Source organism: Megalobrama amblycephala, linkage group LG14 (genome assembly GCF_018812025.1).
Source record: "Megalobrama amblycephala isolate DHTTF-2021 linkage group LG14, ASM1881202v1, whole genome shotgun sequence".
Lineage (NCBI taxonomy): Eukaryota > Metazoa > Chordata > Actinopteri > Cypriniformes > Xenocyprididae > Megalobrama > Megalobrama amblycephala.
Genome location: NC_063057.1, coordinates 3,369,570 through 3,387,825, shown reverse-complemented (window position 1 = coordinate 3,387,825; position 18,256 = coordinate 3,369,570). Strand labels below are relative to the sequence as shown.

Here is an 18,256-nt window from a genome sequence, read left to right as displayed (position 1 = left end):
AGAGCAAATGGAATAATGGACTCATATGGGCCCCCTCTCTCCTTTGCCCAGAGCACTCTCAACCACACGCCGAGCAGTACAGATAATGCTTTAGATGGCAGTGATGCACAGGAGCATGAGAATGTTTACTGGAACAGGGAAGTGGATTGAGGAATTGTGGGTAAATAGAGCAAATTATGGCCTTTCGTCAAATTATATGTGCCATAGGTATGTTGAGACTTTTGTACAATCCTCAATTGGCATATAGGCCAATACTAGAGTTTTTTTTTTTTTTTTTTTTTTTTTTTTTTATTATCTCTGTCTGTCAATATTTTATATTTAACTCTGTCATGACAACTCGCGGAGTGTTTGGCATGGTAATGGGAATGACAGTGTTGATATGTTTGGTCTTGGTGGAATAGATCTGCTACGCTGCTGCTTTTATTACTGCTGCTGCAAGTACGGGATTTGCCACTGCCAATTCATACACGACATGCTGCTGTGATCAAGTATGACATGCTGCTGCTTCTGTGCAAAATAGCGTACATGAATTACCCGTAGCAGATTTATACAGGTGGAGCTGGGGAAGGTGGAGGGTTTCTGAAAGTTAAATGCTACCCAAGTATTTTGAAGGATGGGCGCACAAGCTCATTGGCTACTGATACAGCAGGAACTAATCAGCTGTGCCCTATAGATGATGATGTGATTACAAGTTAAAGGGCCTATTAGCCTGAGCCATCTAGAGTTTCATGACAGAACTTTGTATTTGTACATGCTCATTTCTTCTATTTTTACATTTAGATTATCTTCGTCATCATCTAACACTCAAAGTTAATCTTTAAAAGCTAAAATAATTTAACTATACTGTTAAATGTAATCTCAAAATGATTTTTCCTTTTTTCATACTGCTGTGATAACTAAATTCACTTGTAATTTTTTTTTTTTTTTTAATTTATTTAGATATATAGACTAAATAGTATAGAAATGTAAAATGTAATATTGGTTATCTATACTAATGTACTATATATTTAGTTTTTTAATGAATCTATAATGCCAAATCCCCAAACCAAAGCGTAACCATTCATAAAATATATTAGAATGCATTTGCAGTTAATAAAACTAACAGTGTGAACTAGGTCTGTTTGAATGAGCGATGCCGCGCGGCTGATCATGTGTGGTTTGTCTGGACATTGTGCAGGACTTTAATTGTTACAAGCAGAAGCTTCATCATAATAGCCACCGTCTGCAGTCGAGCTGTCAAAAACACACTGGAACAATTTCATCTGCTCCTGAGAGGGAGGCTCGCACACTGCCGCGGGCCCGTCTAATCAGCCGGCAGAATATTATTGACTTGTTTATTTAACAGTAATGTTGCACGGGGCCTTTGTTCCCTCTTTCTCTGAGACTGTCACGCCGCATCCAAGAAAAGATAGGGTCAAACAATTAACGAAATTAATGAGTTTATTTAGTGTGCCACCAAACACAGAGAGAGATGAAAACGGATACCTCAGCAGAAACACAAGACGCTCTTTCTTTGTATTTGTGTTGGGAACACACAGCTCATTAAGACTGTGAGTTATTGAGAGCTATCTGTTTAATTGTGGAATGTATTAAAAAATGTAACACCTTAACAATGAGTGCAAGGTTCACTGATCAATAGTGGAAAATGGATCCTTTGTGGTATTATTGCAGGTAATTGTATTTCTCTGCCTGCTTGCATCAATAAACAAATTAAAAATAAACAGAATTTGAGTAGCTTGCTGTATATTAAGCATGGAAGAGATAAAGTTGGCAGAGTTTAGAATAACATACTAACAAACTTACTCTTCTATTTTTTCTGTCACTGTATTATTCAATTACACTCATATACTTAAACAGAAAGATGTAGACTGTAGCTCAAAAAAAAAACTTGTGTAGCTTGATAACTGAAATTGACTGCCAAAAGACATTTACGTTTATGCATTTGGCAGACACTTTTATCTAAAGTGACTTGCATTGCATCCAAGATACACATTTTTCTCAGTTCATGCATTCCCTGGAAATTGAACCATAACCTTGGCGTTGCTAATGCCACGCTCTACTGTTTGAACTACAGAAATACACAAAACATTTTTTCAAATCAAATTGAATAAAAAAATTAAGGTCACACTTTAGATTAGGGGCCAGATTTACTAGACGGGCCAAGTTAGCGTGAGAGCGCAATTCCACAAATGTGGCGATGGGAGTGGCAAGTTTTGCGTGTGATCTACTGCTGATGCGCAAATTAAAGAACACAGACGCAGTCACAATCATTTACATAATGGCCAACGCAATCTAACAAGAGCAGCGCAAATTAGCATTGGGATGCCAATAAGCAGAGCTGATGTGTGTATATATATATATATATATATATATATATATATATATATATATATATATATATATATATATATATATATATATATATATATAAAACATGACTTTGGATAATGTCTTCCTCTGGCATTCCAAAGAAATTAATAAGAGGGGGAAATATTTTCTCCCTTCTACCACGCACTCTCTGTGCCATGCAGCCATGTCGCTATGTAAGGGATGTAGTATTGGTCATGCAGAATAAGGCATTAATATGTGCTTTATAAGTACCAATAAACAGCCAATATCCTAGTAATATGCATGCTAATAAGCAACTAGTTAATAGTGAGAATTGGAACCAAAACTAAACTAAAAATACCAGTATTTATTTGATGAGGTCATGAGACAACAACATAGCATACTACTCTTTAACAACACATAATCTTTTGTAAAAAAAAATAAAATAAAAAATAGTATGTAGTGAAATATGCGTAGTATTCAGTAATTCAGTAAGCCAATAATCATTTTCAAACCAGTCTCTCTCCAGTTATTCCCAAGTTTTGAAATTTTTCAAAGCAATGGTCCCCAAACACTTTAAATGCATTTAAATACAGGATTCTCCCCCCTGCGGGCCTTCTATAAAAGTCTGTCCATTTCATGTCGGACTCTAGATTGTCAACTCCCTAATGAGGAGCCGTTTTTTTAGTCTTTGAGCCTGGTTGCTTTGGGCTTCATTAGTTTTCACTGTACGGTGAGAAGTGAGACTCACACATTCACAGAAAGCGGGGTGGACACTATCTCAGAGTTGACACCTCGAGACTGCGACGTAGTTACGAGTGTGTTTGTGTGCGCTGCCGCCACAGGGTGACACCTCGGCCGTCTCTGATCAACGTATAATTACCTCAGAACAGGAAGTGGGGGGTGTTGGCAAGGGGGTTTCGGCCGTGATGGATGTTGACCCCTCCAGGGAAGGATGGCTCCTGTTGTGTCACCCTGGGGGTAGGGCAGGAAACAAGAGCTCTTTAGAGGATACCACCGCCATTAGGTCACGGCAGGGGTCCTCTTCATTGCACACGCAAACACACACACACACACACACACATATAAGAAAGAACAAGTGTCATCGAAGAAGAATGACCTCGCTTTTTCCGTCCACAATACTATAGTTCAGTTCATGAGAGTTGTATAGCCCATAAACTCCCTTAATATCTTCCCCCATCTCGCCCGCCCTCTTCTGTCAGGACCGTGCAATAAATATCATGTCAGACCAAACGGCGATGCTCCTTCATGGAACACTGGCTGTTTATTAGCGGCAGGCTAACTTTAAGAGAAATGCTAACATCATTCATTAATGGGCCGCATCTTGGGTCTGATGAGGCGTGTCGGCGGCGCGGGGCCAGGCGTAATGGCGCCCGGTAAACGGGTGCCGTAATTGTACGTCCAAATCGTACAGTGGGGCCGGCCGAGGCCTGACAGTGACAGAGCAATTACGCCGAGCCAAGCGGGCCGTGTCAAATTAGCGGCCCTGAAGAGGCTCTCATCTCTCCCACCCAGGAAGTGATCGTGAGTGATGGGTGAGACATAGATGCGGCACTAACGCTCTGATTTGTCAATAGCAGGTTTTCGAGAGCCGGGTGTCAGGACTCTATTGAGATGTCGAAGGTGGGGGTCCGGTGACCCGAGCAGGGAGTCTTTCACAGGGAAGGTCATCAGTCAATGTTCCTGTCAGGCGGAGATCACACGGATGCCTGCAGCCCTCCGCAGTAATTACACTTGACTGGGGATGAGGAGATGTCTTCTTCTGTGGGCCTACAATGACTGCATAATTTATAATCAACTGCAATCAGGCAAGTCAGATGAGGAGGCTTTTGTTTTTTGGCTTGTCTGCTTAGTTCGCTGCATGGATAATCTTTATGACGTGACGGAGTAAACTTGTGCAGAGACAATTCGCTTATGCATGAATAAATATGTACGCAGCTACCTTAGAAGTTGAGTGAACTTTTAATAAAGATGAATTGTGAGTTCTTGAGAGAATGTTTTATGCTAAATGTAAAATTCTTCCATTGCTATGTCGGCCTCTCAATCAAACAGTGTTGAAAGCACCACAGTGTTTACAGTCTTAACTTACAGCTGCCTTTGCACATTAGACAAGGAGGACGTTTTTAAACATACTTCATCTTTTAAGGAAATATTTTTTCTTCTTTTCATTTATGTATTTGTAGAACTGCAGAGCGCGTGTGTGTGTGTGTGTGTCAATCTCATTTCTACCATTAATGTCACTTTCAGATCGTCACTCTCAGATTATGTTTAATTATGAATGCTTTTCAGTCATAAATGTTAATGCAGATTTGCATGGAGTTTTATGTTGAAGAAGTGACATCCTCTATCTCACTTAATGTTTGCACTTTCATCCTGGTGGAAGGAAGGAAGGAAGGAAGGAAGGAAGGAAGGAAGGAAGAAAAAGAAAGAAAAGGAAAGAAAGAAAGAAAGAAAGAAAGAAAGAAAGTGAAAAGACAAAAAAAAATAATGTGAAAAGACAAAGAAAGAACAAGAAAATAGAAAAAGACTGAAAGAACAGAATGAGAATAGAAAGAAATTGGGAAAAGGGAGGAATGAAAGAAAAACAAAAATAAGAGGATAAAAGAACAGAATAAAGAAAGAGCAATTAATGAAATGTGAGAAAAAGAAAGACAGAAAGAAAAAATAATGAAAAAAATGTAGGGAAGGAAAGGATGAATAAGAAAAAAGAGAGGGAAACAAGAAAGAAAGCAGAAAGACTAAAAAGAAAGAGCAAAAGGAAGAAAGAGAAGTTAGTCAGAAGTTAAATCTTCCGATCTGCAGTATTGATCAACACGTATAGTATCTAAGGAGGTTACGATCCTACATGAACCAGAAGTTGTTTTGCTTTATTCAGTTGTAATACATGCAACAAGTTCTGCAGCAGTTCTACATGTTTGAATGTTTTAGGCCATTTTCAATTGTTCATGTTCAAAGATTTAATGGAACCCCAAAAAATCTGGAAATCCACCAGCTTATTTTTGCACTAGACTACCATTTTAGAGAGGAGAGCTGATGATATATTTATACAACATAGATGTACGCCCAGTGTTACGCTCTCAAATATTCCTCATCTTTTGGGGAGGATTTCACAGACGGCGTCGATGTTGCAGACTTCCATTCTACATCTTGTTTCCTTTGTAACAGAAATCCATATGACAAATTCATCATCCATATTTCATTCCTCTTTTGTGTTTTATTCTTATATTACGTTTGTATGCATTCATTCACATGTTTTTAAGGTGCTTGTGGTTCGTCTGTTGGGTAATGAACAGATGAATGTTTTAGCTTCGTGTTAGTTTATGCACATTTCATATCAGGACACAAGTCTTGTTGATTTCTCAGTTTGTCAAGCACTCCTGGCATTGCACGTTTGAAGTCTTTCCGGTTATTCCCATAAAACAAGATGAGTAGGCCGAATCAACGAGGCGTGGTGTTTAATTATTCACTCTGTCCTCCACGCAACCCTGATGAAAGTGTCGTTCGTTATTCACGTTCGCTATCTGCAGGGCGCTTCTGTTGTATACGTCAGAGATGTTGATAGGGTGAGAGAGAGAGTGGGGGGGGGGGGGGCGTTCCTCAGTTGACATGTCAGATACGTGCGGCCGATTGGGAATTTAACCCAAAGAGCCATGAAAGTCATAATCTTGTGGCCCACTTTAGATGCGAACTGTCTGTCTTGAAATGACAGTTTTTTTTCTTTGCGCCTTCCTTTTCAGTGCACCCCGCTAGCCATGAGGAAAAAACAAGGAACGAGTGGGAAGAGCCTTAAAAAACTGAGCTGCAGAGTTCCGAACGTGCTCTTTGCAGCCAAGACCCCTTGGAGCGCGAGATTGACAGAGCTGAATGATGGTGCAGTCTGGTTTAGGACCACGGCTCCTTTAATAAGAAGTAGCCGAGGTCCACTTCCTTGTTTGTCTGCTGAGTTTTGGATGTGCCACATAAGACTTCCTCTCCTCCTGAGGCACTGAGGCTTGACAGGAACATTTTTTTCCCTGTGCTCTCTTTCTCCACCCATCCCAGAGTTCCCCTCCAAATTCTCGGAATGCTCTCGTCTTTCTCTCTTGCTCCTGACAGGTGCACTGCGGCCAATGGGATTTGTTTCTGTGGCCGGCAGGTTGTCAAGAGAGACAGCCAATAAGCAATCAAAGTGGCATGAGTTGCTGAAACAAAGAACCAGGGTTTTTCTGCCCCCCTTCTCCTTTTTTTTTATGGCGGCACGGTTTGGCGAGTCTTGCATGTATAATTAAGTGAGAGGAAAAAGGAAAGGCCACTTAATCTTCCCCCTAATGGCGATTCCTTCCATCACTGGCTTCCTCTGGGGGGCATACCCCAAAGACCGCTCCCCGGGTCACCGGTGTCCCCCAATTGTCATTGGTGAATCTTTTTTATCAGGCTGAGAGGTGTTTGCTTGCGATGTGGCATTATTCCATTCATCATTGCTTTGTTCCTTTAAAAATTCGTAGGGCAGCGGAAGGGTCCGTCAGTGGGGCGATTTATCATCTGAAGGAAAAGAAGAAAGATGTGCAGGGCCCTAGTTGCATATTTCACATGAGATGTGTACACACACATGCACACACATACACTTCTAGTACCAAAGCCTGTCCTTTCACAGTTTTTATTTGTTTTACCACTTTAGTTGCTGCAGCAGAAGCAGTTTTAAGGGAGCCGCTGGTTGTAATTGTGTTGTATTGCGAGGGATCCAAATGTATTCATCTTCCTTAATTAACTGCCCACTCGCTGTCCGCACCTTAGACATTAATGGCACGCACCATTTACTGTAGATTATTCCAAATATACTGCCTTTGTCACGTACAGCTCATTACGAGAGGCTCTAAATAGCCAGTGTTTTAATATCTTGCTAAGTTGTAAATACATAATTTTCAGTCTCTATTGCATTTGCATGTCATTAGTTCTCAGTTTCCGATATGCAAATCTGCTGATCTCAATATTGAGATATATACCAGTAGATATTATAAAAGGTATGTGATGAACTAGAGATGCTGCTTAAGTGTCGCTCCATCCTTGAGTGGCCAAACTAGTTGTTATCAGTTTCAAGTGTCGTCCGCACAAGTTCCATCCTCCATGTAAGTGTCCCTGTGTATACAGGCCAAGGAGTTGCACCGGAGCCTGTGATTTACCCCAAATGGGCCGCACTGCTGCGCTCTATAATATAGACTATTATGTGGTCTCACCACTGACACTAATGGGATGTTACAGCGATTTAAAATGATTTAATGGCTCCCAGGTTGGGACCCTAATGGCCCTCTTTATACTGCAATGCCTATTATGAATGTGAATGACAGTGTTGTGAAGTGCTTCTGTTTTTTTCCCACATCTGCTCAAACAGTGTGACAGGTGCCGCTTTACCGGCCGAGTGGAGGGATCAAGGGAAAAGATGGGGGAAGGCACATGTTGACTGCTCAGTCCCTCATTTGATTGGCTTCTTCCCTTACTGTCAATCCTTCCTGTCTTCATGACACAAAAACGACTTGGAGTTATGTTTACTGGAGAATATTAGTCTTGTGAGAAAGACAGGACATTAATTGTCTGCAGTTGTCCAGTACAGGTTTTGTTGCCTCAAAGTTTTTAGTATACAGTCCTGCTTATGGATACTATACTGTCATAAAAAAATGTGCAAAAATGGTACCTTTAGGGGTACATTACCCTAGGCAATAACATTAAAGGTACACCTTTGTACCTTATCTACCTCTAAAAGGTGCATATTAGTATCTCAAGGGTACTTTAATGTACTAATATGCACCCTTTAGGGGCACATAAGCTATAAAGGTCTACTTTTAAGGGCACTGTCCCAGTGACAAGCTTAAGGTAAAATATTTGCATTTTTTTTTTGACAGTGTACCAGCAGCTGCATATTAATGATGGTGGTGTGGTATAGTGATTGAAATCCAGGCCGATAACTTGAAGATTAACCTGATCATCTCAAGAAGACCCAGATGGAATCTCCATACCTTTCCTCATTTTCTGTACTGAAATTTCAGCAGATTTACAAATTAGCCAAAATATTTCTTTAACAAACATTTGCAGATCTTGTGAGCAGCCGGAAGTATGCAGATCCTGTGTGGGCTTGGCTTTGACCCCTCACCATTGTCCTCTTGAGCTAGGCACTTAACCTCAGATTGCTCTAGGGGGTTTGTCCCTCTAATAGGTTCATGGAAGCATTCTGTGTGAGGTCTGTGAAAGCCCTGGGTATGGTAGGACCATGCATTTTGGTTTTATCTTGTTGAGGTTGAAGTTTCAAACTGTTGTTTCATGGAGCTGTCAACAGTAATGACTTCTAGTGAAATGCGATCCATTAATAATCATGAACAACTTGGCTTACAATGTCCTTTATAGACCTAGAGGGTGTCATTACAGCAAACACTATTGTAGTAGCATTTTGATTAGGCTAAGCTAGCTAGCTTTTGAGCAGAATTTGACCTATTCAACATGCAAGTCCCTCCAACACAAACTCCTCACAGTCATCATGGATGGTTCACCGCCTGGGTAAAGCCTATTGATCGGAGCGGTCAGAGGCGGCCGTGGGGTTAAGCTAATTGTGTCACAATTCCAAACATCTTATATGAACTTTCCTCCCTAAAGTATCTGTCCTGCCCTCATTAGCATTAAACAACCACAAGCAGTTTGGCAACAATGCCCTAGACCACTCAATCCATCCTGAAAGGTGAAAGTCCGTGTCCAATCAGAGGGTGATGCTGAAGGGTGAGAGGGGTTAAAGGAAATTGAAGGCTGGAGGACGATGGCATCGCTGGACTTGAGCTGCCACTCATCCTTTTTCTAGTTTTCCAGCCCCTCTGGTTAAAACCGCACTGTCCACAGGCATTTTGAGAGCCGGGGAATGAGAGAAAGCCACCAGATTGACATCCCTAGCAGTCATTACACGCTGGGTTGAATACTAGATTACTCCAAAGTGGCTCAGGGTCAAGTGGTAACGTGTTCGCTTTTGGCACGCGATGACTTTAATACCGGGCGCTGTATTAGACAATTACCTCAAATCCCAGCACCGCTCCAACTAAAAAAAAAAAAAAAAACACTAAACACACAAAAAACCTGCCTGCCAAATGGAGCTTCAGCCTCATTTAAACCAGACAACAAGCAGCTCCATTTTGAGACAATAGCCCAAGGTCTACTGTCCAAAATGGCCACTATGAGAAAGCACATCCCCATTTGAACCCGTGAACTGCTATCCTTTTTCTTCTGGGTGAGTGATACGACCTTTAGGTGCTTTGGTGACAATTACAGAAAGCGAAAAATTGAATTATTAGCTTTTTCTTTGCCTGCCGGTGGCTGTGTAGGCGTAGCTGAAAAACGCGGTAATTATTTAGCTAAATTGGCATATTATAATTTTTTTTCCCCCTCCTTTTGGAAAATGAGTAATAAAGGAGATGGCATGCTGGTTGTTGAGAGAGGTTTGAATGAAGGCAAGTGATTTAAATAGCTGGTGTAAGCTCGGCTTGATGTTGACTGTCAATAGGAACAATAGACGTGCTTTCCCAGAGGTCAATGGGAGACAGTTGGAGTGAAGGGAGGCCATAGTCCTCCATTTTACCTCTCTTTGGCTTTCCTAGGTTCAGACAGGGTGATTTCCTTGATGGTGTGCACCTCTCTGGCCTTCTCTCTTCACTTCCTCTCCCTTTTCCCAGCATGCCTGATTGTAAGCATGTTCCCGCAGTGGCTGTAATTATTTTCCCCTTGGTATGCGCCCGAGATGAGCGTTTTGCTTAGTGGCTTGTATCCGGCTCTGACAAGCCTCGTTTTGATTATGGTATCCAATGATTTGGCAAACCCTAAAACCTGTGTCGCTAATTAGGTAGCGTTTGAGTGGAATAGATGACTGCGAGGTCCTCTCAAGGTCATTCCTGCCTCTCCGAAGCCCGGCAATAAATTTGAAGTTTGAACAGAAGGGGAGCAACGGGGCCAGTGAATATGAAGATGAAAGTCCCTGGACGATTCGTTTTTGTGCTCACTGGGATGTGAGCGCTGTCATGTGCACTCACACGTCGGCATTAACCTTTTCTTGCCTTGCCCCTCTCATCCCTACAAAACATATTCCTCCCCCCTTATCTCCTGTCCTGTCCTGTTTGTTTTTCCCAGATGTATGTTTCGGCGAGTACGTTCATGCATTTATTTGCCTTAGATGTGTGTGCGCTCTCATTCCATCGTGCTTATTCCAGTCAGCTCTTGAAATGTCCAGGGACAAAAATCCTTAATGAAGGCCTGATCAGAGACCCTTTCTATGTCCCTCTGTCCTGGCACCTGAAAAGCCTGTCTAGCGTGAAATAAGATGTACCAACTGTGGCTCTTTTGTTTCCCGTTTTGAAGAGTTAGCCCAGTCCATATCATTAGCACAGTCCCTCATGGCAGTAAGCACAGAAACGGGCTCTCTATCATAAGGTTGGAACATTGCTACTCAAATTAGAGTGACATTCGCCCCGAAGATGATATATTCTTCCAGAACTGACCAGCAAATGATTTCTGTGGTCCCACTTCTGAGTACACATTACCCATAATGTCATTTGCTTGAATTGTGTTTTTATTTACTTTTCAGAAGTGCATTTTTTGAAAAACAAGTACATTGAAAGAGGACCATTTTTGTATTCCGATTACTACCTAAAGGCTTGAGATCATAATGACTTTAGGTAATGTTCTTTTAATGACTGGTACATTGTTTTTTCATAATAAATGCAATTCATTCTACAGGCACCATCTATTCATTTACTGTCAGATTATGCTAAAGTGGCTAGCAGGGTTGTACGACATTCAGAATTGAATTTAGAATGCCTTTTAAATTCCAGTTTAAATCCCTGAATTTGAATTGAGTTAATAAATGTTACCTCAATTCACCCTTCGCCAGGAGTTTGATTGACAGGCGATCTGACCAGTCATGACACTGAATCCACCATTTGTCCCACAAACAAACCAGACAGGACAGTTAATAAATTAACATCGATGGACTTGAACTTAAAAAAGGGTGTGTATTGATGTCTTTCTGCGGTTGAAACAACATTCCTTCTGAAGTTAATTCATGTTTATTACTAGGAGGAAGATATTATCGGTTCATCGGTTCTACAGCCATCTATAACGAGTATTTATTGTTTGAAATTCTTAAAAAATGACAAAATTTGAAAGCTGAGACTTAGTGTCATACCAAAGGTAACCTGCTCTGTCTTGTCTGTCGGGACATTGTCAGTGTCCACTTTGCGTAAATCCCAGTATTTGAATGTACAGTAAGGAAGCGGAATTAAAATAAACTGAAATTCCAAGAAACATTAATACAATCATTTTGTCTAGGCAAACTTTGAATGTTAAAGGTTTATAGGCCTAGTTAATGAATGAATGAATGAATTCATTTATTTAATAGTTATATATTTAATACATTTTGTGGATGAGGGTGGGAAGAACACTTAATTTCCCAGAATGCCTTGCCTGTGTTGAATTTCTTTGAAATGCAGTTGAGTAAATTCTACTTCTTTTGAGGTGCAGAAAATGCAATTAATATTCACACTCATGAATTGAAAGGGAGTCGGTTCTTTAATTCTGCATTTTTGCACATCCCTGGTGTCCAGTTTTAGTTTAGTTGTTGTTTCATTTAACTGATAATGTACTTGGATAATGTATTCCTCTGCAGAGCCGATGTTTCTTTTAGGCAACGACAATGGGGGCACATATTTCTTGTCTTTGTGAGTCTGTCTGCAGCCGCAGGGAGTGAGTTACCTGTTATTCTGAGGGAACTTCGTGCAGGGAGGCCAGAGACACATGTATCTGTTTTTCAGATGGTGTTAAATCACACGGACGCAGAAAAATGGAAGGTCACATCCTCTTGCAATGGGAGGCCCGAGACTCACCCCAGTCCAAATATTGACATGGGTATGCTAAACTCAAGGCAATAAAAATCATCAATGACTAGCTTTAACCGCCAGTGTTATTCCAACGCTGTGTGTCCTTGAATTACCGCACAACACAGAGGCCGTTCTTTAGTTTTAAGTAACTCCGGTGTTCATTTGGGTTGGATCGTTTTCCCGGCCCATCTCGTAGCACGTCGTCTGTGTGCATCTCTGGACACTTAGTGTAATAAGAGCACCAAGTCTTGCAATATCAATAAAAACAGTACGGTAATGTGGTAAAGGGGTCTGCGTTAAATCAGAAGGGGCTCCTTCCTCATTCAAGGTCGGATGAAGAATGAGCTATTGCTTGCGTGAGCCGCTGGTCAAACGGCTCTACGCTGGCCCTCTGTGTTTTTAAATATGCAGTGAGGATTGGAGACCTTCCAGCGCTCTCTGTGTAACCCTCTTTATGCAACAAGAGGTGAAATCTGCATTCTGTGTTGTGTTGAGAGGCCTTAAATGATCACCTGGGAGCGGATTTGACCTCATCCGTGACCTCTGAGGGTGAACGCTGGAGATCGAGGGTTTTACTCCTCCTATATGGGTGCCAATGAAGCCGAAGGTGTGTCACACACACTTGGGCACAATGAAGGACACCGATGTCAGACGGGGTTCTAATGGGCTCACACCTGCCCACTGTAACTCAAAGCGAAGCGATTCTCATGCGGGATAACGGGCTTGTGTTTTCTGTCTGTTATTATCATTCTGGAAATGAATATCATGATTTTTTTATGACTCATTATTTTTCTGGCCCAGGAAGAGGGCCGATATTGATTGCAATGCAGAATTCATAAAGAGACAGACTCCGGCTTTTGTTCCTCCACTGTTTCCCTAGTCATGAAGTGTCCAGTCGGTCTTCCAAAGGAGAGCATGCTGCAATTTTTTTTTTCTTCTGTTGTATCTCTGTTGTGTCAAGTGCTGTGGAAAGAATAGATCTTTCCCCTTTCAAACTAGTACCTCCTAAGGAATTCATTTATCTTGGTAAGGCCTTGTGTGCAAAGTGACATGGAAACTGAGGTGCTTTTGTGGCGGGAGGATTAATGGGACAAACGGAGCTATAAAAACGTCCAGCGCTCAGAATCCGACTCAAACGCTGAATGTCTTATGTTCAGAATGTCTTGTTTTCAGCACAGGACGTGGTTCAGTTGAGGTGAAAACATTAATTTAGCTGGGTCTTATGTTATTAGAAATATTTATTATTATAAAATGTAAAAATACAATGTATATATTATTAAATATATATATATACATATTTTTTTTCTCAATTGCTAATTTTAGTCAAAGAAAAATAGCACATATATATATATATATATATATATATATATATATATATATATATATATATATATACACACTTAATTATATTCAAATTATGTCCTTGAAGTTTTCCTTTTTATTACATTATGCCTAAGAATCATTATATACAGTAGCTTCTTTCAAACACTTCCAAGAAGTTACATTTATTAATGACAATCAGAAAAAAACAATTTGTGTAAGTAATATACTTAATTAGTCAAACTATATAATGTTTACAGTTGCCAAGCAGCGTTGAAATTTAGCATATTAATATAGAATTTTAGTTTATGTGCATGTCTGCGTATACTGTCTTTATTGCTGTCTTCAGGAATGACTCATCCAGTCCAGATTTTAGAGTCGAAATAGTCCAATTTATAAAAAAAATATTAAAATAATTCACACCAAAGTCATACAGTGACCTTATCTAAAGCCCTACACATTTATGAAGGGGAAAATTGTGCTTGGAGCAGATGTAGTTAGCTGGTCGCCATTTAGCAGAATCTTTATATTTAAAGTGACTTACAGTGTACTAATTGCATGGACAGTCCCAGCGGGTCGACCTGAGGTTAAGTGCCCTGCTCAGGGGCACAGCGGTGATACAGCAAAGATTATGATCTCTCGTTTCTACTTCAGGCTGAACTTGCAATCCTTGTTGGCAGCGAAGATCTTTAACCAATAGGCTAATGCCACCCCAGAACAATAAACAAGACAATTAACAATTTACCACATGGAGAACAGCTCATATTTATTCATTAAAGACTGGATTATCACAGCGGTAGCCCAATAAACGTTGCACGCTGTGTTCGGCATCAGGATAAACTGTGCATCGAACCTTTGTTTGGCAAGCAGGGCTTATAATTTTTCTACAGAGGTGACATATCCAAATAAAAGAACCAAAGCATGGAGAGTGACATTTTCTTTTTCCTTTTTTTTTTTTAAGATCTCATGACAAATGGTAACCTGACACTACAGAATTACCGAAGTGTGTCTGAGAACTAATGAGAAAAATTTCCCAAGGGAATCTTTATCTATTGCTCCTTGGAGTGCACCTTGGGGACCTGCTCACCCGCTACTCTGTCTGTCACTCCACCCCCTAACACACACACACACACGCGCGCCACAACTCGCACTTGACACCCTGCTTCCTTTACACTGTCGGGGAGTGAAGCCATTTCACTTTGCACCTTGCAATTAAAATCCGAGAGAGAGTGCGAGAAAGAGAGAGATACTCTTACTGTTGTACGAAGCGCACATACTTGCCACGTTCCCCACCCCTGAAATATGTGGCATACACATGTACGCAGAATGTGTCAAGATTGTGGAGTTGAGAGCAATGACAGGTATGGAATTAATTAACAAAAGAAATCACACAATTCCCCTTTAGCAGGAGCATTTTCTATCAGCTTTTTACATTACGCCTGTATGATTGCATGAGAAATGTGGTGTTGCTGTGCTATTTACAGATGTCACTTACTGTTTTAGCTCCCGCTTTGTTAAAGTAGTTGTTGGTGAAATTGTATAGTGTTTTATCTTTTAAGTGCAGCCTTACAGAAGAGTATTGTGGTGGAACCGTAGTATAGTAATGTTGTCTAATAGAATTACTGCGGTACTTTTGGGGAAAAAAATGCATATGTACTAAGTAATAACCATCTATTCCCAACATAATTTGAATTCATGTGTGATGCTGATTCCCCTCATGTTCACACAGTTTGACAACCCAATAGTGTCCAAATATATTTTGTCTTAATTTTAAATATAAACTAATATAAATATAAAAATATATAAATATATGTTAATTTCTTTGTCATTTACAACCTAAAAAAATCAGACAGGTTTTTATATTTTCTTTTTTAATATAGTAACATTCATACATTTTAAAATGTGGTTTAAGTGTCAAACAGTTCTTTTTGGTTTCCAATTTACAAAATTTTAATTGAGGAATCAAACAGGATGCATAATTGAGGGATTTGAATTTTAGCTCGACAAAGTCTTGAAAGTTTTGAAAAAACAAAGAGATAGAGAGATAGAGAGATAGAGAGATAGATAGATAGATAGATAGATAGATAGATAGATAGATAGATAGATAGATAGATAGATAGATAGATAGATAGATAGATAGATAGATAGATAGATAGATAGATAGATATCTGGCCTCTTCTCAGGTGAGGTGAGGGGTGTGTGTGTTTGTGTACAGTGTTTCTTAGAGAGCATGTCTAATCTGTGGCGTTACTATACTGACCTCTACAGGAGGTGTATTTATCTGTGTGTGTGTGGGTGGTGGTGGTGGGGGGGATGTGACCCTCTTACATTTTCTGGTAAATAAAGCAAGGTCTCAGGCTGCAGAGGCGTGTGTAATAGCTTCTAGTGGTGTCCTGCAGTAATGTTTGAACACAGCACCACAAACAGACCTGGACAGAGGAAGCTGTAGTATAAAACATTAGAATGGCTGAGAACAAACATACACACATGGCCAATGCCACTACACGCGGGTCAAAAGTCAGAGCCATGTAAACAAGATGCTTGATGAGTCTTTCATAACCTTTCAATTTTTCATTGAGCAACAAATTGGAATTTTATGCGTTACATATGTGACCCCCTCCAGATATGATATTAAACATGAATTATGACTGTCTCAAGCACCAAAAAAAAAATTAAAAAAAAATTAAAGCATGATTCTCTTTGGGCCAGGCCATGTTGGTATGTGTGAAGACATTTGATATGTAGCTATTGAATGTAAAAGGCATCACTTGTCTTAAAATACCATCATACTGTTCATATATGCTACCTGCATATCTGTTTCTCAGAGTTTAGATTGTCATATTTTATTTTCTGCTTTTTGCCATACCTACATGAACTGATCAAGCAACTCTTAACTGGCAAAAAGGTGTACCAGTGTATTGAATCATTCACAAAAACTATGATTCATTCCGGATTTAAACAAACGGCTGTCTATAGCTATGTCCTAATTCAGAGGCTTCATTCTTTGAAGGACATGGACTTTAAATGCCACGCCTTCGAAGTCCGCAAAGGTTGACTCGAGCATTGTTAAATGGGCAGTCTAGCCTACAGATATATTGCTTTTGTCACCTAACTGTGACAGCTGCCTTTGACGAGTGCCAGTAACGTTTGTACTGGACCTTTTTGAAAGTTATATTAATCTGAAAACAAAACAGAGTTCACAACCTGTCTAAATATGTTCACCTTGGTCCATTTATGCATATAATGAATCTTGGTATGGGCTAGGCTGAGAAGGATCCACTCGTTCTTTCCTTTGTGGACCAGGAAAAGAAGGATGCATTTAAAGGAACCTTCGAATTGGGACAGCCTGTGATGCATTCAGCCTTCAAAGGATGCAGCCTCTGAATTGGGACGCAGCTTTCATGAGTGAGTCACTGAATCATTCATTCAACAGATTCATTCAAAAAAATTAATAATTGGAGGAACAGTCAAAAGTTAGTCATTGAATTGTTCACTCAACCGATTCATTCAGTGTTTTTCTTTCTTTTGTGATGTTTATGTATTCATATTTATACCTGAAGAAAATGAATTAGTCATGTATCTATCCATTGAATAGGAAAATCATAAGTTAGATCTTTTTAATAATCTTTTACTAAACTCAATTGTTTGTCTTTAGACAGAAATGACAATGGATGGGAGTGAAATGGACACTTTTGCATGAATCTCCTCAGATGTTTCTTCTAATGAAAACAGCTGTCTCTTTCAGAGTTTCAGAAGAGATCTCAACAGACTGTGTTCATATTTCCATAGTCTGCAACCAAAGGTCAGTGATTTCAATATGAATATTTATAGTTTTAAGCTTTTCCAGCACTTCAACAGTTGTTTTGGAATTTTAAAAGAAACTTCTGAAGTTGACATATGAATGAAACATAAGTGAAAAATAAAACATTTAATTTCTTTTTTTTTCTTTTTTTCTTTTTTGCAAATGTATTAAAAATGTAAATGAAGAAATGTAAGCTCAAAACAATACCATTTTTCTCTGGGTAAAGCAGAACAGTTCAAATACAAAACTTTTAAGCCAACATGAAAATTAAAATATTTTTTTTTTTCATACACATTACTGGTCACATTCCACTGAAAAAAAAAAAAAAGTTTTGTCTTCATTAAAAATGTTCTTTGCCCTCTTTAAATCACCTGTGAACCCCTTTTCATGATCTAAGTCCAATCCTCCGCTCATTTTTTTATCATTAAATCTCACGTTTCACTTGGAAATGTCAGATTATGGAAGTAAAATTTCATATTGACTTCAAATAACTTGTTTTTTCAACAATACTTGGACTTGGTCCACTCCAGACATTTCACATTTAATTATGTGTCTATGCGCTCCCTATAAGGGTCTGGGATACACTTGTTTAGCTTCAAACACCCGCAATCAATACGAATGTCATCAAAAATGCATGAGAACACTATTTTCTGTTTATGGATATATTTATTTATTTATTTTAATCCTGAACATAAGCATCTCTATCACTTATTCTCTCACCCTCCCACGCCTCAGGGGGTTTATAGATTGAGGACAGCAATCTTTGAGATGATTGACAGTTGATTCGTTCGGTGATGATGAGGTGCATGTGTCCAAGGAAAGCAGACATGATGGAAAATTTGAACAGGGGCCGGTTCTAATTTCTGCTCTGAGTAATTATGATAAACGATGAGCGGGGGGCAATCAG

The 18,256-nt window shown here is 39.7% G+C and overlaps 1 long non-coding RNA gene across 1 annotated transcript in view; it reads left to right on the top strand.

Annotated features, from left to right (window-relative positions):
- Positions 1-17,220: 17,220 nt before the first annotated feature.
- Positions 17,221-18,256, top strand: part of LOC125244326 — a 55,115-nt gene continuing 54,079 nt past the window's right edge. Inside the window, exon 1 of the long non-coding RNA XR_007179310.1 lies at positions 17,221-17,349. This is a non-coding gene — a long non-coding RNA (uncharacterized LOC125244326). The remainder of the gene's footprint in view (positions 17,350-18,256) is intronic.